Source organism: Harpia harpyja, chromosome 6, assembly GCF_026419915.1.
Source record: "Harpia harpyja isolate bHarHar1 chromosome 6, bHarHar1 primary haplotype, whole genome shotgun sequence".
Lineage (NCBI taxonomy): Eukaryota > Metazoa > Chordata > Aves > Accipitriformes > Accipitridae > Harpia > Harpia harpyja.
Window position 1 is genome coordinate 63,668,997 of NC_068945.1, and position 24,921 is coordinate 63,693,917.

The following is a 24,921-nucleotide window of genomic DNA, read 5'->3' on the forward strand; positions in this document are numbered from 1 at the left end:
TAAATAAACAAGAAGCCAATGTGTTCTTATGCAATATCCATAGTATGAAATAGCTTTCCTGGCCAACTTTCAGGCCTTATCAGTTTGGCACAACCATTTGATATACTTGGGACACATGTTTGGGCTGAAGTATGCCGTGGGACACTGATACTTCACTCTGTCCCAATGTGTAAAATATTCTCCCTACCTCTGACACTCCACCAATAACATCCTCTCAATGACAGGTATTTGTCTAGTTGCCCTGGTTAAAAAAAGTCCCACCTTCCAACACATCTCTTTGGTAAACTCACTGGGAAAACTAAATGATCAAAATGTATAGTGTTCACTCAGGAAAAAAATCCCACCAAAAATAACCATGTAAACTTCTGTTAGATAATAATAATTTTGGAAAATGGCATGGTAAGAGACTGGCCAGGAGATTTGAGACCCACAACCTAGTTTTGATTCACTCTTCTTTTGCTGAGAGATTCTGGACCTTCTGTGTGTTTCTCCATCTGCAGAATATGCATAAATGAACAGTTTCCTTCCAAAATCCCTTGGAGTTCAGGGAATGAAAAGAATTGAGCAAGAGCTGTGCTATTATTTTTTTTGCACTGAACTTTCCTGTTTTCCTTGATCTGAAATATCTTTCATTCACAAGTCATTATGTGATATGACTTGGAGGGGAGCACTGTTTGAGCCCGTCTACAGGATATAGCCCCAAGGCACAATATCAGAGACGAGCTTGTAAAAGAAAAAGCAGCTTCTAAGGGGATATAAGTACAACAGAGAGATGTACTTCATTAACAAAAACCCACTGACTTGTAGCTGAGAAAGTCTGCTGGAAATGATCACAATAGTACCAGGAAGGTTATATTCAGCATGGACCATTTTTTTCTCCCTTTTAAAAAATGAATGACCTTGCAGTGCCTCTTCTTATTGGGAACTGCTGGATGCTCAGCACTTAGGAAAAACTGGCCTAAAGTTTTAAATCACCACGTTGGGAAGTGAAGGATGGTCTTGTGGTTAGAAGACTGAGCTCAAGAGACCTGGCTCCAAATTCCATTAGGTTACAGGTTGTTGGCAGGACCTCAGCAGTTTACCCTTGGTCTGGCGCTGAAAGATCTTTGGGACACAGATTCTCCTTTCACAGGTATTTACAGCAATGGGCTTTCATTTCATGTGGCTCTCCGTGCACTACTTTAATTTGAGTTAAATTTGCAAGCAATACACACAGACATATGTGAGCACTAATATTCTTGAAGAAAAATATCTATCATCTACCATGTTTCCATCACGTACATCAAAATGCCCAGCACAATTTTCTCTGTTTCTGTCATCCCTGGAAAGATGAAGAGTAATAGTAAGATATTGAATAATATGTTATTAAAAATAATTAAATATAGGGCTAGCCAAGAAGGGAAATGAGTGTAACTATGAAATTAATCAGTGAAGCTTCTGAAGTAAATGGATAGGTTATTGAAGAACAGCATTGAAGCAGGCTTAGGAGTACCTTCCACAAACCTTTATATGAAAAAATGGATAGTTCTTGATAACATTTTTTATTCTAAACATTTTGACTATATATAGAGAAGAAAAACACACTAGACTTTTAACAAACTTTTCTGAGAAAAATTCGTATTAGTTTTCATTTCTAACAAAAACCCAGCTAAAAACTGAGGTTTAGAAAACATTCACTGTTCTTAGTACCAAGCAGTTGAAAGAATTTTCCATCCTAAAGGGCTTATGACACAGGGACAAAATTATCCTTCATATAACCCCAATAAAATCACCAGATTCACAGATAAATTTGTCTTCACCTTCCTACAATGCTTCTGCTTGCCAAAGAAGTCTGGTTTCCCTAAAGGTTGCTGAACAGCTTCTCCCCTGGGACTGCACTATTTTTGCTTATCACAGTCACAAATGCCCATTTCTCCCTCTTTGCATGACACTTCTTCCCCTCATGTGGCCCGACACACTGGCTGCCATTGCTAGTCCCCAGCGGCCTCCCCACATTATTTTCCACCCAGGATGCTACACCAAGCCTGATAAGAAACCAAACTCTGGAGAAACACATAGTGCTAAATTCTTGCCTCTGCACAAGCCCAAGTAAGTAGATTTCCCACTGGGAGCCACGCTGGGACACGGGCACGGGCTCCTCTCCTTGACCCTGGGGTGGTGGCTGCTCCGAGAGCAGTGCACGCGAGTCCCATCAGCACCCCACGGCAGGCAAAAACGAGCTCCTGTTTTATTGTACATGGCCATGCAGGTTTGATACAGCTGCGGTTATTAGACAGCAGCTGGCAGCCTCCTGCTCTTTGCAGAAAATGCCACTTTGGTGACACCCACCTCTGCAGAAGCGTCAGTTCAAGGGGGACCAAAAGCTCAATGCAGAGAAATGCCAGAGCACAGGGCTCCTGAGGGCAGAGCTGCTCCTTATTATCACACAGCCAAACTGCAGCAATTCCAGACATCCCCGGGCTTGCTACATCCGTGCAAAGGAGACAAGATTTGCTATTAAAAGTACACTGAGACCACTGCCGGCCATTTATCACAAAAACCTGTGGCTAGGGCAGACTGGGGCTCTGCTTGCTTCTTGAAAGCTGCATCTCAGGGCTGATGATTCCCACATTCCATTTGGGGCTCTCATATCTGCCTGCCGTGGCAAAGCGCTCGCTGTGGTTTTAGTGGTGTTTTTAGCTCCCGTCAGTCTTCCCCTTTAAAGGCATCATTTCCCATCACTGCGATATCTCAGACCTGAAACAAAATTACAACAACCCTCATATAAAGGTGCACGCATGGGCTGGTGTCTTCAATCCTCCCCCTGAGGAAGGAAGCTCGGTTGGAGCCAAAAGCACGGTCCCAAGCAAAACCCTCACATGCCACTAAGCCACACAGGGAAAACACACAGGCTAACTTCAGAGCTGCATCCAGCAGAGGATGTGACAGTCAAAAGAGGAGCTTTTCCATGGACTCCACACGACGACAGCTATTCAGACCCGATGCAGACATTCAGGTAAGCCAAAGGGGAACTGAGTCTTGCTTTGAGGCTATTACTGCAAAAAGCGGCATGTCTGCAGCACTTTAGCTAGGTAGATACGGGCTTTGCGAGGAGCCAGGTTACAGGAGGGCTTGCAAACCCGGTGATCAGACCCGGTCTGCCTCACCTACAGCACAAGTGGGACCAAGCTAGTTGCTATAAAGCCAGTTCAGGACCATCCAAACTAGCCCTGATCCTACCCCTGTGACTGATGGGTGGCCTGCGAGGAGAGCTTGCGACGGCTCTGATGATGGGTGTCTGGTAGTTGAGTACTGCGGATCCATCTCTGCTCCTGACTACTCCTTCCAGAAAGCACAAGCCTGTCCCCAAAGATGCTGGAAGCAATCAGGCTCAAAATGTGTCAGTAGCTGAACCAGAGGACACTCCACGGAACTTCATTCACCAAATGCAGACTTAAGAGGCACAGCTGGAGCCACAGAAATTTTAGGTCTGAAGCCAAACATTTTTCCAGGTCCCAACTATTGGGGGCTGATCCAACACCTCCAAATGCACCTGGAGATATGGGACTTTCAAAGAACAGCCGAAATCGGGACCCAGAGCACAGGGCACCCCTAGGTCCTGGTCAGGTCTCAGCTGTCTCAGCCAGGAGCAGCCACGCTCCCAGAGCCCAGGCACTCCCCATTGTAAGGCCGGTGAAATAAAACATACAGGGCAAGAAAGGGAAGACAATCTGCTGTGACAGTACACTCCAACAGCTAACATTGTCTTATGTTTTCCAGTACCAGTTTATATATATATAGACGATATAGATACATGGATTTATAGACTTGTATGATAGCATGCTGTATTTCAAAATACTCATTAACAGCAAAGCAATGATATAAAATGTATATATGGAAGATAATTTAAGTCATTTCAAAAGAATACAAAACCACCATAGATACATTTAGCCCGTTACCACTTCAGCCCTTGTGGATGGCCCCATCTGTGGCCTAATGGACAGGTAGATGGCAAGAGATCTTCATTGGAGATGAACCAGGTCCTCTGTGTAGTACCAAAACCTCCAGCAATTGCTCTACTCTCTGTCCTGATACATGCACTGCTTTGTTATGTGGGGCTTTTTGGCTACTCCAGACTCATCTCCCACACAGTCAACTCCAAAGCTCATTTCTCAAAGAAGATTTGCAGGTTGAAAGTGGTTCCTTGAACAATCCCAGGCCAAGCAGCATCTCTCCTTTGTTCTCTCTCCCTGAAGAAGGTAAAGCTGGGACTGCTGCCGATTACTTTACATCCAGCCGAGATTTGGCACAGCAATAAATCTCTGCAGCCATGGAGCTTTCTCTCGGCGACAAGATCAAAATGCCACCATGGGAGCAAGTCAATCTCAAGAATAATACCCATAGGCTCCCACATCACTCCTAAATTATAATATCTTACTGGGAGACACAGAAGGAACAGATAGATGCAAGTGGACAGTTTACAACTGCTAATACTCAGGGGTAGGTTTTGCCCTCTGTAGAAGCTGCAAATGAGGCTATGAGGGATGTCTCATCATTATGAAATAGCAGGACTGGGGCTTAGGTTAAGGCTCAGGAGAGACGGATTTTTCTCCACACCATCCTGCTGTGCTGTTGCTTCAGAAAGGAAGGAACGCAAGCAGAAATTCTCAGTTACTCAATTGAATATGGAAAAAGCTTTGAAATCCTGAACCTTAAAAGCTCAGAAGTCAAGCAGTGAACAGAAAGAATCCAAAGAGTATTTCTTTGCCCAAACTCTTGCTTTTAAGTTTCCTGATGAGTTCTCTGTGAACTAAAATTCATTATTTCTTTCCTTTTTTCTTCCTATACAGATAATTCCTAAAGGAGGAAGGGAGAGTTCTAAAGTTTGCACTCATTGACACTTTGCAGTGAAGCTGCACACACAGAATATGCATGAGAAGAGACCTTTAGAGGTGATTCTTACCAAGCACTGCAATCACTTTTTAAAAGAACCCAAAAAGACTCTTTTCTGGAACACTTCCCTGGACAAGACCCAATTCTTCTGGCATCAGCATGAAAAAATACAAACTCTCTCGAAGCAGTTCATGCTGCACTTAAAAATCTCCGCTCACCCCAAAACACTTCCTGAACTTTAGTGCTTAAAGTGCAAACCAAACAGAACAGTGATGACTAAGCAGCAGAGTAGCAGAGATCCAAGAAACACAGTCTAACCTCTTTTACCACCTGAAATGCCACCTGAACCTACATTTCCTGGCAAAAACTATGTCACCTTGGTTCTGCCACTGGGCATGCCTAGAGGAGCCACCACCAAAACCGAGTCCCCTGACCTGTGCATATAAATCTGTGGGATTCACATAAGGGGTGGCCTCAAGATAAGTCTTATGAGGGGCTGCAGACCATTGGAAATACTCAGAAGAAGTACAGGTTCAGAAGAAGCAGGCTGCCCAGAGAGGCTGGGCAGTCTCCAGCTGTTAAGACCCTACAGGATCAAGCTCGTCTGATCTCAGAATTGATCCTCGTTTGAGCAGGAGGTTGGATGAGAGACCTCCTGATGTCCCTTCCTACCCGTATTACCCTTGATACTAATATGGAGGTTGGGATTCAGTTCTCAAGGGCAGATGTCTAAAGTTGGGCATCTAGTCTATGCCATGGAAAAAGAGATACTCCACCCTATTTTAAGGAAGGACAGAGGAATTAACCACGGCAGGTACCTCTCTTTCCCCATTGACCACATAAACACAATCTGCTTAGACTCGGACAAGTAACCGAGATGTCTGCAGCAGGCGAGTGAATGCCACCAGACCACTCACACCACCAGTGGAAGACCAATTTCCCCAGCTTGAGGGATTCACACCCAAACCTCTCTGGGGAGCTCCCTAATCACTGCGAAGGCAGCGCTATGGCAGCAGAATTCTTCATCCCTCTTCTGAAAACTCAGATGCTGAGCATTGGAGACAAAGCCTACCTGGCAACTTGGGAGGAATCAATGCTGGTCCCAGTCCCTGATCCGCAGATTATCTTTTTTGTTCGGTTTGACTTGAATCCAGTGACTATCTCATGCAAAATACATAAACAGATTTGCTCTTGCTGCATTATACTTGGCTTATTATTTATGGGCGGACTTTGCCTTTCCTCACATCAATAACTGCCATTCACATGAGCAGCTCCTTTGAAGGAAGGATTTACATGAGAATCAGCCTAGCAGGGCCAGGAGCCTAAATAACCCATCTGCCAGCCCAGAGGCAGTCCCTGCTCAGGTGCTTCATGAAGCACCACAAGTGCTACAGAAAGAAATGAATAATTATAATATGTGGCAGCTGCTGGGACATGGAGCGGTGGAGAGGAGGCTGGGACACCCGGCTTCTCCATTTGCTTTTGCTATTCAATTACTTTGTGACTTAGCATTCATTTATCCATCTTCTGTCTGTTTAGACCACAAACTCTTTGGGGTGGGGACTGTTTCTTACTATGAAGCTGAAGAAAGACATAAAGATAAATAAAGTAGGATTCCAGGATGAAAAATAAAAACAAAGCAAACAATATCCTCAGCAAAGCTCTGCTCAGCTGCTGATGACTGACAGCATCACAAGATGAGCTGGCATGATAAGAACTCAAGTTTTACTCTTTAAAGTCCCACATTTCTGTGTCAACCGTATTTTCTAAACAACTGACACTACCAATTCCCCACTGAAACATAACAACTGCAAGCTGAAAATCATTTGCCCATGCAAATGCTATGGATCTTTTCTTCTCCCTTCCCTCCCCCTTCCCTGTTCAAATATTTGTTCATCAGACTTCAGCACTGAAAGCTGGAAGCATGCCATGCTGCCCTTCTAATATTTTATAGAGTACTGCATTTATTTGCAATTATATTCTCCCAGTAAAAAACATGCTGCTTCAATAAATCTTCCTCCAGTGAAATTTTATGTATTCTGGCTAGTTGTTCACTGCAGAATTTTTGTGATAAATTATTCTCACTTGCAGCGTGACCTTTGTAATTTTCATAATACCAAAAAATAATGTATACTCCTTCTGCAGAAGTACCTTCACAATCTGCTCACCTTTCCTTTCCTTTGTACTTTGCAGCAAACAAATGTCAGGGAGGATGGCTGCCGTACAAGCTCCCCAATACGCTGACCTAGCATCTTGAATGATGACACCTGCACCTCGGGTCTGAGGGCAATCTTTTATACTTCTTTACAGAAAACACACTTCTTTTGGACTGAACACCAACAAGATAGCTACACTGCAAGCCTCAATCCAAAGATGTCTCCTGATCTACCATTAGGTCCATATTAAAGCTTCGGCCTCACTACAAGGTGTAACTCACAGGATATTTAAGATGCTTTTTATAGCCCACCAGTCACTGAGGGTCTACGTACCACCCCATGTAATGCCCAGGCTGGGAGACACAAAGCAACCCCTTTCCAATCATTTCCAGACAGAAACGGGCAGAGGAGAAGGGGAGAAGAGGGAAGGACAGAGAGCTGGGAGCTCTAGCAGTAATGATATTTGCATTTTGGGGCCTGAAGATCAAATATACTGATAGTATGTGCACATGCCCCTAGATTTACACTCAGAGTCTATTTTTAAAAGCATTTGTCTAGGCATCGATAAGTATTGCATTTGCACCACCAAGAGCTATAGGTGGGCAAAGGGAGGGTAACCACAAGGCATTGTCTGCCTCGGCCTCAGTAATTCCGCTGGGTCTCTTGGCAAACTGGAGGTGGAGACATGATTTTAAATCTGTCCTGTGAAGCTAAGTTTTCAAAACTGTAATAATTTATTTAACTGTATAATAATAACAAATACTTTCTATAACTGTGTAATAATTTATTTGTGTAGCCCCCAGAGAAAGCATTTTCTTTTAGCCAGCTGATTGGAGTTGGGAAATGAAACGTGTTTGCTGACCACCGGGCTTTCAGTCAGACCCACTGAAATTACAGAGCAGATCAAGACACTTTTGCTGTCTGGGTGTGCCCCCATGAAAAATGCTTTTTCTTCATTGCAAAGTTTAAGAAAATTAGAAAGGTTTGTGTTAAAACCATGCAAAGTGGTGACTGCAACACTTTTATATCCTCTTTCTAATTTCTTTCCTTCAAAGTTTTCCTCATTTCTGTCTCAAATTTAAATAACAGCCAACTTTAAAAAAAAAAAAAAAAGCCTTTCTAGTACTACTTATTTTCTCCACTTTCAGTGTCCAATTCTTCTTGGACCTTTCTACATAGGAGTAGTCTCTGCCTCTAGAGAAATGCATTGCTAATTGACTCTCTTTGTCCCTGAAATCTTGCCTTGGCAGTAAGAAAAGCCAGACACTAGTATGCTATGACAACCAATCAGGATAAAATGTATTGCTTAGCTATATGGACTGTATAGGGAATGTGTTCCCTGCCCGAGAAGAGATAAAAGGCTGAAGCATGGCTCAAGTCATGCTACCAACACAAATTTTCTCATTTGGGCTCTTCTAGAGCACTTTCCTATGAGTCTCAAAGCATTTTATAACAAAAAGATGAGTTTTAGATGCAATAGATGGCAACCAGAGGCTTAGAAAATTGAAATAACTTAATAGAGGACATTTAAGATCAATTCTGGGAACAGCATTCAGGGTTTACTAATGGTGCCTTAGATCATGCTGCCTTCCGAAAAGCACAGTGACCCCCTCAAAAACAAAATAATAAGCTTAATCATTAGGTTGTTCCACTTCTGTTATTTCTGATAAAGGAAAGGGCATTTCTCAGGGAAATCTTGGGGTTAATTTGTTACATGGATCTTCTATGTCATGTTTTCTTTGGCAAATGATCAGTGAGCTCATTAATTTCTGTATCTAACTTAGTTTCCGTTTCAAAGTACTATAAAACAGAAACAACCAGATGCTCATGCCAAAAAGTAAACATTAAAAAGTATGATAATATAAATGGTCCCTTTTTAAATTGATTCAGATATAACAGATCACAAAAGGCCATCTTAAAACCAAATGCTCTTAAAATAAAAGATGAAGACCTCCTTACCCTCTGCTTTGAGTAAGTATTTAAGCTAATGAGAGCTAGGAAATCAATGAATGGATATTGAATTGCTATCTAGCCAGGCTTCAGACAGATTCTGGTAAACAAACACAAGCCTAAAAATAAATGTGTAGGGGAAATTTTTTCAGGAAATTACACATTTATAAGCAGAGAGGGGGGAAAAAAGGGTGGAAAGAGATACAGTAAAGGTAACTCACGTGGAAGAGATCGCACTTAAGTTTTTTTCATCTATTGGAAAATAAGCTATGCTTAGATCAGTATCCAGTTTAATAACTGAGAGACATAATTGTCCATGCTGAAACTATGGGCTATATGCCATGCCCTTGGCTCACATCTGCACACTCATCTACAAATGGTATCTAGGACACTAGGGAGGGGAACTCAATTCTCAAGAAAAGCCAACATGGATACAACTTACTGCAAGAGAAAAGTTCTAAATATCACTAATGCTTCTTGCTCTGAGACCTGCTTAAAGTTTCCTTTTGCTTTATTTTACATAACTGGTGGTTCCACTGAGGAGCTTTGGTGTTTTAGAGAGGAACCTGCATATATGCTATTACAGGAGAAAAATCTATATTTTTTAACACCACCTACTATCACTATTCTCAGTTTTGCAAAATTTTTGCAAGCTGAGAGTTTAGACACCCCAGAATTGTGCCACACATTCATAACTTCACTAGTGCCACAGTAAAGTGCTGTTCTTTTGGGTTTGTGGCCATATATCTCCAACAGAGCAGAACAGCTACTGTTGATGTTTCCATATATTGTCATACGAGATGCTCATCCATGCACTTTTTGGTACATACAAACACACAGAACAGAATTCATCTCATGATCCCTCTGGCAAACAGCAGCCACCTTCTTCCCCTCCAGATTGCAGGGTATGCAGGAGGTTTATTGCTTCCAGCCCTGCTTCTTTGCCCAGCTTTGTATACATTTCTATGGCAGCATGATGACATTGCCAAAAAGAGCCAAGCCAAAGCATGAAGTTTTTCATTTAATTTGGAAAGAGATGAGATCTGATAAATTTCAGCAACAAATTCCATGCTTTTAATACACATCCTGGGAAAATCCTATATGCAATGGTCATGACTCCAGAAAAGACTTTTTGCAGCAGACACAGGGCATGAACTGGATGGTGTATTCAATGGGAAGCCAGTGCAAAGAGCAGAAGCAGAGGCAAAATGTTCACAGGCTCACATTGCTAAGCTGGAAATCTGCCAGTCAGTATTGCTAGTGCACACAAAATTAGGTCCTTTTTCAGTGTAAATCATGCAAAGAGGACTCCTAAAGCTGCTAAATGATTTTCCATTGTGAATTTTGACAGAAGCTCCCAAACTGCAGCCATAGTCTACAGCAGAGAGTAGCACGTTTTGTACTACGTTTTCCACCTCTGACACTACTGAGTGCACGTGACTCTCAGTTCACCATATGCACAACCAAGTACACAACCATGAACTACACACCTCCGTCCTGGCACTGCTGCCAGGGAACAGGAAAGAACCATCAGACTATTTTTTTTCAGCAACTGAAGGGGAGCTGCACCAAGAGGGGTCCCAGTTCCAACACCAGTACTTCAGAGGGCACCAGCTGGGGTAGCACAGCCTCTTCTGTGCCCTTCATCTTCTCCTCCGAACAGAAGAAACTTCTTGTCTATGCTTTATTTGATGGCAGAGATCAGCTCCTGTCTCCAAACTCCTTGACTGCTGCCAGACTTGCAGCTCTGGTCTTTAACAAACTACTATTCTGCGGGCAATTTCAGAGAATCAAATAGAGAACAAAGACGTTACCGAACCAACAATAAAAATGCAGATGGAGAAAACATTATAATGAATAATATTAGATTGGCCCTAAATTCAGAATTGGTGTCTCCTCAGCCTATAAAAAGTCCATTACCATGTGCTGCTTTCTGAGATGTGAGGCATGCAGTGTAACCCTTTCCATGACAAGATAAAGAAAGCAATAGGCTTCAGAAAACATCTGCTTTAAATCCAAGCATTTCTACAAAGTATATTTTCTTGAAAGGTGAAAAAGAGTATTCTTATGCTTTTAAGACATCTATATCCCGCTACAGACAAGTTACGTAGGCCCTTAAATAGTAGCAGTAGATAAAGTTTTCTTTCAAATAAAAAGGGTGATCCTGTATAAGCAGACATTTATTTTGCTCATGTGTGAGAAGGACAGATGATTACATGATGCCTAAATGCAGAGTAATGTAACTTAGAAAAGGGAATCATGTGGTTTTATGAGGAGATGGAGTTGACTAATTTAGAAGTTCCTCAACTGTCCTTCTAGTAACCACGTAGACAGATACTGGAAATGCAGTATGTTGATGCTGTCATTGCAAAGTTTTACTTGCAGCTTTGCTTTTTCACAGAACCATATGCAATTTAATTGTATGAGCCCAAATACACCCTTCATTACACCGTTTCCCAAAAAGGTATCAGAGTAATTGTGAGAGAGAACCAGGATAAGCCACCAGCAAACACAAAACTAACTTACACCTTGGCTGACAGTCCCGTGGAGGTCCAACCCTCCAGCCATCCCTACAGCTGGAGCATTTACCCAGGGCAGGGCATGGGGCAGCTCACACAGGCGTTCCCAGAAACCCTGATCTGGTACAGACGTGACTGCAGTCTCCCAAAGAGTGAGTATGAAACACTGGCCAGGCACGGTATTGCTTAAAAAAAGTGTCAAGAAAACTAAATGGAGGGGATTAAAGAGAAAGAAGAAAGATAACAGGATAAATTGTTTGCAGGACACGAGCCCAGTTTTGTTGCCTGATTTTTGTTTTGGCAGCTGCACGTCCCAGGGGTGCCTATTTAGGGATAGCTTTTACTTAAAGCTTCCGCAATGTTGTGTATAGAAGAAACGGGAACAAAAACATGTCTCATGGATGTGTACTTATTTAGAAACCCAGAGGAAGCGAGCCACTTGTGCAGCTCCCAAGCTTGGGTTGTTTGGTTTTGATTGTTTTGGATTTTTAAGACTGGACTCATGATTTCATTCTTTCAACTAAAAAAACACAATAAACACAATTTCGCTTTCTTTGTTTTTTCAAGCAAGCAGTAAAAACAAATTGCAAAACTATAAAACATTGAAAATGCAAGCAAAGAGATTTTAGTCCAGGAGGAGATGGTTATGGGTGAAAGCCACACTGAACGGGCTGTATCCCAGCCTTATCGCTCCACGTCCCTAAGCCAGACGAGCAACGCTGGGGAAGCACTCTTCGTTGGGTGAGCAGCAGCCACCACTATTTACTGATGGCACCCAGCTCCTGTTGTGGGCACATCTCCCTCATCCATCCTTGGTGTTCTCGCTGGGGCCACCAGGGATGGTGCCATCTATGGGTGGGTGACACCGTCCGATGAGAAGGGTGCTGAGGCCAGGCAGGAAACATCTTTTAGACATGCTCTGAAGTTGCCATCCCTTCTAAATTGATGTGCCACCCACTTCAAGACCTGTAGTTACAGGGGTCAAGGACAGCCAAGGACAGGCATTTGTCTCCAGCCAGTCCAGTCCCCATGAAAAGGTCCACCAACCTGCCAAGGCCATGCTCTCACATTGCAGTTATACTCCTAGTCTTCCCCTCCACACTGTCTATTTACATTTCTGGTCCCTCACTAGGCTGACCCTAAAGTCCTCCCTTCTTTGGGGACACCAACCCCAACAGCTACTGGGCTATGACGAGTCACCAAACCACTAACAACCTCCACAAACTTGAAAACATCATAGCCAGTGATTTAAGCCCAGATCCTTCAATTAGTTATGAACACGAGTGGCCTTACCACACTCAGTGGAAGTGCTTCTGGGCAGAAAACAGCTTCTCCAAGCTTGACTTACCCAGTCGCAGGACGCGGAGTTTGCACTCCCAGAGGCCGTTTTGAAGATCAAAGCAGCAGCGAGTCAGAGGGAGTCTGAGCCATACATTGTTTGCTTCCTATACTCTTACGTAGAATTATGTAATATCATTAAGTGGTGTAATTATGGAGTCCAACCATGCATTTTTGCGGTTGAAGTGAAAGTATGCTTAATGGTGTAATTACATCTAAAAAAGAGATCCCATGACTAAGTACATCCACAGGGCGGCAAGCAGCAAAAAGCTTCGTAGTGTAATATTAGGAATGAATTATGTGTCTGGTAGTTTTCCTCCCTATTCAAAGCACAGCAGTGTAGAATACTACTGGCAAACCCTACATCTCCCTGTGCCTTCCACAGTGCCAGGATTATCACCAACAACAAGCCCATAAACAGCAAAATCTTCTGAATAACAGCTGAGGCCAACTAACCTTCATGCTGCGCAGGAACAATCCCATTTCACCCCAAATGAGTATGGATATGGCACTGTTGGGGCGTGAAGACTGTGATCAACCATCATGGTGCCACACAAGCAAGTTTATGGGTGACTGATGGGGTCTTCAGCCATGCTCCATATGTCTCCTACCTGTTCAGCTTTCCTGTTTGCCATCTATCTGTCTGAGGTTGATTGAAGCCATAGAGTGAATCCAAGGTGAAGACCTTGGAAAATGCTTGCCCAGGGCCAAGCGCCACCTGGTCTAGCCGGTGTTATACTGGCTACCAATCCCTCCAGATAACAGTCTTAGGAGGATGATCTTGGCTAGTCAACTAGAGTCACATCACAGACCATGTTACTTAAATCCAACTTCTGCCAAGCGCCCACACTACCCTCCCACCACTTCAAAATCGACAACAGGAGAAATTGGCTCCAATCCACCTCTCCCTGCCAACCTTTCCTATCCCACGTCACTCAGGGCAGATGGGGATTTGGCCTTAGCCTACCCAGAAGCCACGTCCTCCAGCCCCATCAGTGAAACACTGGAAAATACAGAACTACGCGAAACATTGGGCTGAAGCCAAGGAAGTGTTAAAGCATTCCTCAAATCCATTTGTCTTACTGCCTGAGACAGAGTTTATTACTAGAGTGCTGTGGCACCCTGAGATTTATGGGCAATGGGGTCACTCCATCCCAGACATGAAGGAGAACGATTAACACCACCCTATTCCCTGATCCTACTCCCCTCTGCTTTTGGCTCGTTCTCCTCCACTTTCCTTCTTTATCCTCCTGTTATAGCAATAGTGAAGTACAACCAGCATTTGTCTTCTTTTCCAGGTAGCCTTTAAGAGAGCAGAAAACCTCTAAAAGACAGACACTTGCTGTGCCCAGCTCCAGTCCCAGGCTCCAATGTTCACCTCTGCAGGCAGAGATCTGCTGCAGCCATTAAACTGAAATCTCCTGGGTTATGCCGGGAAATGCATTTCACTTTGCTAGCATGACTCCAGCAAAGTTCATAAAATTGGGAATCTTTAATGTCTAACAGAAAGCCTGAGTGGTTTTCTACCAGATCTTTGCTAGCCAGCCCCATCTCTCGCCCAAATTGCTCTTACAAATTCTACTTAATGCCCACAGCCTCCGCTCCCTTCGGTGCTATGCAGCTCAAATAACCCCCCTGCCCTTTTGTTTTTGGGAAGGATAATGAACTGCCCACTGTCAGGCCCAGAAAAAGCTCTTGCATTTTCGGGAGACCCAGCACATTTTCAGCTGACCTGTCTGAAGAGCAAGTGGGTCTGGTAAGTTGAGGAAAGCATCTTTGAAGAAATAAGGGTTAGGTGAAAACCAATAGCTTCTTGACAGATGACTTCAGATCAGGGCTGTTTTGCTGAGTAGCATTTTTACTAGTAAGCTGAATATTGATTTTTTTTTTCCTCTCAATAGGAGCAATGGGTGCTCCTCTTCAGGGCTCCAGAGAATTAGTTGGGAAATGTGAAAAAACTTCCCCCGGGGATAGGAAGAAATCTGTCCAAAGTCAGGACACTCTGCTCCTTGCTGTGCTGGAGCTTCATTATGCTGATGTGAGGCCAGGCAGCCACCACAAGCACAGGACAGCCCAGGCAGGAGGACAGGACACATCTTTTTTGGGGGGAGCAAGGTAAGACTGGGTTTGGGATTCAAAAGGGAGAGGCAAAAAATACAGGTGCAGTGGAAAGGGAGGAAAAATTTCAAAATATTTTTTTGCCCACCATTTTCCCCACTGATCTTGATAGTAAGTAAATGCACAACCTCGATCTAAAGGTACATGTCTTTCCGATTCCAAATAAATTTTTTTGATGTTTAACTGTTTTGTGCCCACATTGTGTTTTGAGATTTTAAAATAAAGCTAGTTTCAAAACTCCAGAAAGAAAGCATCATGGTAAGTACTTTTGCTTTTGAAAACACTAGCTGTATATCTCTTCACACCTGCTATGAAGCAGCAAAAGGAGATAATAAAAGTAGACATAAAGCAAGTAGACAAGAGCATACATGCTGAATATTTTGGAGCACTTAGCTGAGGGTGAGTGGATGGTTAAGCACGCAAAGGAACTGATCGCATTTCCAAAATGTGAAAATTCCCTAATGCTTAGCTGCTTTTGAAGGTCTTTAAGAGCCTGTCCAGAAAACATCTGCTTACTTCAGTGCCGTTTTAACCACAGGTTCTTTCTTTAGTCTGAGAGCAAATGAGCAACACACTGACTCCAAAGAGATGCTCCAGGCTTCATTGAGAGCCTCCCCCGTTTTGCCTCCAATATTGCTTTCCTGGGCACATTTTCACAAGCACATAGCAGGACACAGAAGGTGGCACTTCCAGAAAGGAGGGAAGTTTCACCTTTGGTATAGAAAGCTCTGAACTTATTAAAAAAATTGGGGTAAATTTAGCTCATGTCTCTCCTCCATGCCAAGCTCTGAGGTCTCTGTTTGCACCGAACTACATCCATAAGAGGCGGGAGCCTGGGAGCGGCTGAAACGGGCAGGAGCGTTGGGGAAGGAGCTGACAGGTCCTGTCAGGCTCGGTGGTGAGGGCTGGAAAGCCCGTGTGGCTCCACTGATGGGGTGTCAATAAAACGCTGTGACATTAAGCAGCATGCTGGTGTGCAGGGCGGCGGTTGGAGGCCAGCTCGAGGGCTGGGGTTCGAGGAGCGGTGATCAAAAGAAGCCAGAAAGCACAGCATCCTTCGGCTACGTGAAGTTGCCAAGGAAGCAAAAAATGCCAGGTCTGGGCTTGTTGAATAGCCAATAAAAATCCATCACCTGTGGCTTCAGTGGAGTCAGTGTCCCCCTCAGCTCACAGTAGGGCTCTTCGACCTCTTCCCAGCCCATCCAGCCTCTGACCCGAAGGTCCTGCCCCGAGGCAGGTATGGTGCCAGGTTGTGAGTCTCTCGTTCCTCACCCCATCCGCGGCTCCCGTCTGCCTCCGAGACACCCACATCTACCCTAACCTAGACAGCGCTGGCCACTTCATGAGCCCAGCCCCACAACACAAGGTGAGGGAACCAACAAGAGACAATAGTTTATTCACCTCCTGGGTTTTGAGTCTTCAGTGGGATTTGTTACTAATCACGGAGTAGTTTTAGTTGGGAGGAACAGCTAGAGGTCTCTAGTCTACCCCACCATGCAAAGCCCATCCAACTAGATCATGCAGCTCAGGGCCATGTCCAGCCAAATTTTGAACATTGCCAAGGTGGAGATCCCCCAGGCACTCTGGGCAACCTCCACCAGCATTTTATCACATCCATGGTAAAAAAGTTTTTCCTACATCTAACTGGAATTTCCCATGTCGCAACTTGTGCCTGTTGCCTCTAGTCCTGTCACCACACACCTCTGAGGAGAGTCGAGCCCCATCTTCTCTACACCCTCCCATTAGGTGCTTATAGACAGCAAAAAGGTCTTCCTTGAGTTATCTCTTCTCCAGGCTGAACAAAACCAGTCTTCTCAATGTCTCCTGGTGCACCATGTGCTCCAGCCCCACACCACCTTAGTGGTCTCTGAGTTAATCAATGTTTTAGGGGGACACAGACATTTGGGGAGCCCAAAATGGGTGTTTTCCCTATGGCAATCCTAGGGCACAGATGTACACCCAGAAGTGAGGGACTTACTGTCTGGGGAGCCATGGCTGAGCTGCAGTAACCAGCTGTGTGTGCTCACTTCTCCTCCCAAAATGGGAACTGAAACCAGCCAGATAAATCCTGAAGCCAGCATATAGCTGATAATGGCGAGCTGCTAAACTATGGTAACATAGCAACTTCTGGTCACAAGCCAGAAGCTGCACCATTTTTTTTATCCTAAACCAAACACAGCACTAGACCTCTTAGCAAGGACCAATCTGGGCAAATCTTCCCCCAAAAGCCTTTTGTTCTTTCCTGCAACCTTCGATCTATCAGCTATCGAAGTGAATTATTTTTCTGCCCCTTCTCTAGGGTCTACGTTTGGGTGGTGAATGTTGAAAACTAACACCAAGGAACAGCGACGGTGTGCCAGGCAACTGTAAATACACAATCAGATAAAAGATCTCCTCTGCTCAGAAAGGAAGGCTTTGAAGAGAGCAACCGGTGGCTATGGAGCCCTCTTCACTCACTACAATTCAGAACAGCTGCAGCATCTCTTTAAAGCCTGTTTAGGCTTTCAATGAAAGTTCACGCAGCGCATTAGGGATGTCAGGACTCGCTATGTCGGGAGGACATGATGAAAGTTGATGGTGCTGCTCTCCAGAAACTAATGCATCTTCATTTGCAGCACCAATGATAAAGAGATGCCATTATTTGGAATAAATATTTTTTAAGAGCATGATTAGCACCAAGTAATTATTTGGAGATATTAGTTGTTTTAATACAGTGAGCGTGACAGAGTCGTCGTTGTTCATATAAGGAGAAAGAAGGGTAAGACAACTGTTTATGCATCATGTAATTACAGTAGCAGGGCTAGGCTTTTTCTGTTGATGAAAAGCTCCACAGTAATTCCAAAATGTGCTCAGTTGGGTTTTATTTATTACTGGCATCAGTGCAGACTTTCTTAATGATTAGAAAAAAAATGTGAGAATAATTCACAACATCCACTTACTCTTTTATGTGTGACCATTAATGTGTCTGAACAGTGATTTCTTTTCCCTTCTCTCCATTTTTTTATATATAAGCATATCTGAACATGCTGGATGGAGGCACCGAGAACACTAGGGGAGTACCTGGCTCGAAAGTTATACCAGGGCAACAAAAAATCTTTTCTTAGTCTTGGAAATGTTTAAAAAACAAAAGATAATATTCATTCTAAGAATAAATTTCACTTGGTCTTGCTACACTCAGACATGTGACTCAGGTCCTTGACTCTGAGAGCATATATAAGGATCGATGCAGGGCTGAACCTAGGACTTCTTGCATGTGCAAAGGCAGGAGGAATAGGTACTTTATTTTTCATTTTGCTGTTTTTTTCTTTGGCTAACTGTTTGGACAGGCTTCATTGGGCTGGTTATTAACATTCAGTTTGCTTGCTAAAGGCATTCTACCCAATCCAGATCTCCTCCAAAGCTACTATAAATGGATTTAATTCAGCCCGTGATATTGAGCCCTGCATAATGAGCCAAAGATTTTAGTGGACAGAAGTTTTACAAAGCTTAGAGGATTTAGTTCAATGGCACACTGGCTCCTAGAGTAAGGCTGGCTTAAAAACGTGCTATTCTCAAGCACTTGTTTCTGTCCCCTTGCTCTCTCTTCCACGCTGGTCCAGCGATGGTGTAAACTTCTACTGCTCTCTGCTACAAAGATTTGGTTCTTTCTCAGGAAGTAGTGTTTACAGTGTTAGCTCTGCCTTGTGTCAGCCAGGAAAGTGGTCATCAAATACATGTTTGCCGATTTCTCTGTGCATCCTGTGTAATCTACATAATTGATCTTTTTTTCTTTGCCTGGGATTCCTTTGGTCCATTTCTTGTTTTGGTTTTGCATCGTTTCCTAAGAAAGAACAACCGGATGCTCTTTATTTCCTTTCTGTAATTTTCAGTCTGTTGGAAATGACTGACACAGGGCTAATCTATTGCTAAATTCCCATTTAAAAACCTAAGGATGCTCTGAGCAGCGGTAAATGTTACTTTTCTAAACCCATGCTGGATTGTAAAAGTCCAGTCTACATTTTGCCTAATGTAAAGCTATCGAATTTCACCATATGCGTCTTTCTTTTTTACAAAATATGTCATCATCAAGTCCTATATACTTAATAAACCCTGATCCTCGGTTAATAAAGAATAAGAGTACACAGATTTATAGGTGGCTGGGTGTATGCTCCACTAGTTCTGGCTTTGGCAATCGGTTTGCTTCTGCAAGCTGCGATCCCTGCAATACCGTCACAGTTCATAAATACAAGAGGTGAGACTCCTTGTTGACCCACACATTGTGACATGCTGCCAGTGCTCCGTGCCATTGCTTCTCCCCATTACTTTGATGTATATTTCTCATTATTTCATAAGTAACACAAAAATTAAACTGAATCTGAGGCAGCAAGGAAATCAATCTTCTCCAGAGAATCATTCCAGTTCAAAAATTCAATAAATCTTTAATCCATTCAGACACTGTATCAAAAAAAACTGTAGCGAGAATGCACTTAAAGAGGAGGCAGAAAAATATATTCCAAATGGCCAACATCTATGCTGCAATAATATTCTTCTTAATACATCCAGACAAGTGTTTTTAGGAAGACAGATGATGTCTAAATGTACTTGCTTGATAATTTCTTGTGTGCTTTCAATTTTCTGGAGATAATTAGTCATTGTAACAGAAGCATTTAGACTTTTAAACACACATTTTTTCACTAAAAAATAATTCAGTCAGCCTGGAAATGTGATAACCCTTCTCTGATTAATTAAATTTTCAGCATGAGGTATTCTATAAAAGTACATCCAGAGACACAGTGTAACACCAAGCAGTCTTGTAGCTCATGCTGGGTCTTTGCAGATTCAAATGCTATTCTTGAGGCTGCCACATTTTGTCTGTGATTCTTGAGCTAAAATTTTCAACTTTGTTTAATGAGAAACCCACATTTAGCCCTACACACCCACACAAACACTGGTTATCGACGTGCCTCGCTCCAGGAACATAGGTTTGACAATCCCAATCCATTTTAAAGAGCTAGGAGTGAAGGAAAGACAGCATCTAACATGATCAATGATAGGCACAATATCAGACCCTACTCCTCTGCTTAATTTAGAAGTTAATTCAGGAACTCCTGAGGATTCAGCTGGAGTGAGGGCAACTCATTAGCTGATAGCAGAACTTGGGGTATTTCATTTATATCCACCAAGAGAAGCTTGAGTGTCCATGGGATTAAGCAGTAGTTGAGCGCTGGGTTTTAAGGACAACCATCATGCCCTCAAGATAATGAGCCCTGAGCGTGTTGACCCCATGGCAGCTGCAAGACACATGAACTGTGTGCAAACCTATGGCATACCTCGTCCCCTGAGCTCACGTTGTATTATTCAACAGAGAAAAAGGCACCTATCTGACCCATCCCAACTACCCCTGTTAGGGTGGAAAATTGGACCCATGAGGGACTTGCTGCCTCTGACCCTCCCCAAAGGGAACCCAAGATGACTAGTTCTCACATAGGAATCTGCCCATGCTTGGGCAGATGAATCTAATCTTAAGTCTCTAGAGGTTCCCAGACCACCGTAGTAGGGCCAGAGCTAACACAAAACTGTCCGATTAGGGAGCTGTAACATTCCCTTTTGCAGCTTCACACCCCTCGGAGCCGCAATCAGAGTTATTTGTACAAGTAGGTTGCATTTATACTGTGGTTCCCTGCTCTTCCCAAGTGGGATGCAATGGGTTTAGGGGAAAAGAGCAATATCCAGAAACACACTTGTTGCCTTAGATCCCTGAATATCCACGGTCACATAACCCGTGTTTCTGTGCACATCTCCATGACTGCCACCAGCCCAGCACCAAAGCATCCCAAAGGATACAGGGATGTGCTTTTACTGTTGTTCTTCAGAGGGAACTGAGGCTGACGAGCTATGCCTGTGTCAGTAAGACTGTGAGTACCAGTGGCATGAAGCAGCAGTGGCACAGACTGGGGACCATTCCCAAGGCACAGTCTGGATGACCATTTTTCCTTTTTTTGCAGCATTTACAGTATCTTTCATGGAAACTTTGCAGCTATAGAGACCCTTATCTTTCCTGGCAAAGCTAGTACATTTTTTAAGAGCCCGCCTAGTGCAATATGTGGGTATTTTCTCTCTTTTCACCTTGACAGCTGCAAACTATCGCCCTCATTCCTGTTCCATTTATCCCACTGGGAACTCTTAGATTAAGTAACTGTTAGATAAGAGTGGGAAATTAGTCATCATAAACACGTGGGCCTTGTGAAGAACTCCAACTTTCAAACAGCAAAATAGCTTTTGCTGCAGTGCTAACACTGTGATGAATTCCACATCCACAACTCGTGACGCGATTGTTATTTTTTTTAGGGTAAAAAGCTTCCAATCAGCAAATAAGAGATTCTCCCAGAAAAAGAGTTCCTGTTCATAAAGCCTGAAGAATTAGTTGTGTCTTTCAAGACATCTAGGAAGTGCATAAAAAATCATTCACAGAACATGCATCTACCATGATTTTTGATCAGCATTGTATTATTATGCACATAGTCCTATTGGTTTCAGCAAGCGCGTGGCAGAGTCTGATCCTGATTAACCACTCAGCATCAAGGACCTGAATTCGCAGATTATCTGGTGTTGCATCAAGGCCCAGAGCATTTGGATGCTAAATTGGCTTCACACCTGCCTAACCTCAGCATTCACGGCACAAAACTGTTTTCACTGGAATCATGAGCTCTTATGAAAAGATTTTGCACCTACCATCAGAGTGCTTCAGAAATATTAATTCATTCAAGCTCATAATACTCCTGTGAGATAAGTGATGTTATGATCCCCATTTTATTGGCATGGAAATAGAGGCAATGAACAGTCATATTTTTAGGACACGGGAATGCAAGGAATCACTGCGAGAAACAGCAATAAAGCTAACACCTTCTAGCACCCAATCAATGCCTTCAACCTTAATAAAGTCTATCCCCTTTAAACAATGTAGCCAAAAGAAAGAAGATAGGTTTTGTTCTGATAACCCTTGTGCCTCTTTCACATGCCGGAGCCGCAAAACCACATCTTGATTTTGTACCCACACAATACGCAAAACTCGCGATTGCTCAGCTCTCGGCACTTACGTGCCAACGCTGAAGAGCATCTCCTGCCAACTGGAACTGGCATGTTATTGTTATTAATCATCCATATGTGCCGCTGGTTCGCAGGAACTATCTGAGTATTTTATTTATACAAAGCATCACACTGCAAATGATCCCTTTTCTCTGTGGCTGACCATCTCTTCTGCCTATACTTACACTCTATTTTTTTCCATTAAACAATCAGATTATACCTCTCATTCCCTTATTCATTAGAAGTATGTGGCAGAGAGACAGCAGTTTCTTGCTTCTGCAAACAAATGCTTCTATTAGAGAGTCTGTACAAAAAAAGACCAGGTTGTGAAACAGCAAGGAGGCATTGTACAGCAAAGCAATCCACTGCTGAGATCATGTCTTATGGCCCTTATGTGCGCTCAGACAACGGGATATGGGAATGATGTTTGGAGATCTTAGCTGTTTAGCTCAAATGGTAAAGAACTGCACAGGTTTATCTTTTAGTTGCTACTACAAATCCCTGGGGTCAACCAATCCTTACCCCAATGCCTCAGCCACATCACTGCTGTGAAAAAACACCACCTGCTCTGGGGTTAAAGGCCAAATGTTGTCTGCTTTTGCTCAAGTGAGCTACAGGATACAACCTGTTCTGCAGAAGACCTGAGGAAGGTCTGAGCCAGGGCTGGCATGGGATCCAGCCAAGCAGGACACAACGGTACCCCAAATTAATTTGTTCCAGATGCAATTTAGCTACATCACCTTGCGTGCGTGTCCAACCTTGCAAACCCTTCTGCGGGCCATAAGCCAACCAGTCTGGGGCACTGGTGAGACTGGTAGTTCTGCAACACTTGGGTCTGTGGCATGGACAAGCCCTTAAAGCCCACGAATTATCAGGGCTTGAAGCGATGTTTTACAATCAAGACCCTGCTCCCTTTGTGTCCCCACAAATGCTGGCGTTGTCTCCACAGCGCCAGAGCCCCTAGGGGCATCAGCATTCCCAAAAGCGTGAAACCCTCAGTAAGGGGAAATTCTCTGTGCAGACAAGAAATGTTCCTGGTCAGCCTCCAAAGCAAACCCTGCATTTGCAGTACAGACTTACAACAAGAGGATTTGGTTCTCTTTCGGTACAGTTACGTTATGCCAAAAGGGACCTTTGCTGATAGAAAGCAGCTCATGGAAACTCAGAAAGCGAATAAAAGGAGGAATTTTGGTGCATGCGCCCCAGTGAAGAGATGTGCATAATGAACAGCCTGTTGTCCTCAGGCTTCGGTGGGTTTGTGGTTGACTCATTCCTCCGTTATACTCAAATGGATGTAATTAATGGCCTTGGGAGAATATCAAGGTCTTCCCCAGGTACTCAGCTGACCTTGTTCAAGCTGTAAGCACTCTGGTTTGCACTGTTGTAGAGCACCTCCAACAAGAGAGCAAAATATCAGCTGACTTTACAGTACTGACAATAATTAACAGCAATATATCTGTGAGTCCATTATATCATATTCTCTTATTTACTGTAAATGGATAATTGCAAAAGTGGAGAGCGGCTTTGGAGCTGAGGCTGCACTGAGGCTTCCACTTAAGGCAAGGGCTCAGCCTCTTGGTTGTTTAGTAATTTTATAATAAAACTCAAGAGATTTCGTGGTTCCACTGTTAGTTGGAAATGAATGCAAGGCAGGAAATGAGGAAAAGCTTTGCTCCGACAGTCGATTTCTCTGAATTTTGCATGAGTGAAGCAAGAATAATTGGTCCAGAATTTATAATGCCATTGCAAAAGACTGTCTGCACGGTACTACAGGCAGCGAGCCTGTCCGCCGGGCACAGGAGAGAGAACCAGCCCCATTTTTCCCACAGATGCATGCTGCTGCTAGCCTGGAAAGCAAGGCCCTGTGCTGACCTACTGCATGGCTGGCAGCGGTAAAGCGTCTTCCATATGGCCTTCCGCTAACAGCTCCGGTGGTGAGTTTTTTGCAGCACGAACGTCCGACTGCTACGAGCACAGTCGTGACCTCCAAATCGTTGTTGCACAAAAGGCCATCAGCTTGGGACGGCTGCTGTCCCCTGCCAGCCCAGGGCACGCTGCAATGATTTGAGAGACAAAAGGTTCGATACCCCAACCCCAGGGTCCCTTTGACTCGGTCCTTTGTCCCATGGATGTATCGATAAAACAAACGATCCACGCTTCAGTGAATCGGCACAAATGCGCTATGCAAAGAAGCAGCTTGAAGCTCAAAGAGCAAAATTTGTGGCTAAGGACACTAATGACTCAGCCTGGTTACTCTGAAAGCAGCTTTTGTGGGTGGTAAGAAATGGATGTAGGCACTGTAGAGCCTGGCAATGATGAAAAATAACCCAATACGCTCCAACTGTTTGTGCTTGATATGGAGAAGAACAGAATTTTTGCATATTTTTCCCATATTTTCCAGTTATTATAGAGCCAAACTCTGATGAGAACTGAGGTTTATATTCTTTTATTACAGGAATTAATTTTATTTTTAAAAGTTTGTTCGAGTCAAATGGGGAACAACTTGTAAAAGCAGCCTATAGGGTTGGAGTTGCCATTTTTGTGTACTCTGAAAAAAACTACACCCTGAAATTCTACTGGACATTCACTACATGCTTCATAGAGACAGCCACTGGCCTGAAGAATTTGCAGAGCAAATAAATGCAAACAGAGCGAAAGAAGACAAGAGAAAGTCAGATGAATATGGGAAGATTAATGGGAGTGAGATGGGGGAATATTGCTAGTAGGATGCAGCTGTATGGGAGGAAGGTAGAGCTAAGTCCTGGGGATTGCAGGTAGGACAAGCAGATTTCAATTAAAATACTGGATCCACAGGAGGAGCAAGAGGTGGTTTTCTGAAAGACACTTTTCACTCTACACCTCTTCACCCCAGCACGTGCTCAAAATGAACCAGACTTGTCCAC

The 24,921-nt window shown here is 43.6% G+C and overlaps 1 protein-coding gene across 1 annotated transcript in view; it reads right to left on the reverse strand.

The window, feature by feature from the left end:
* CAMK1D (calcium/calmodulin dependent protein kinase ID) overlaps positions 1-24,921 on the reverse strand; it is a 232,044-nt gene that overhangs the window by 166,305 nt on the left and 40,818 nt on the right. The window lies entirely within an intron of this gene.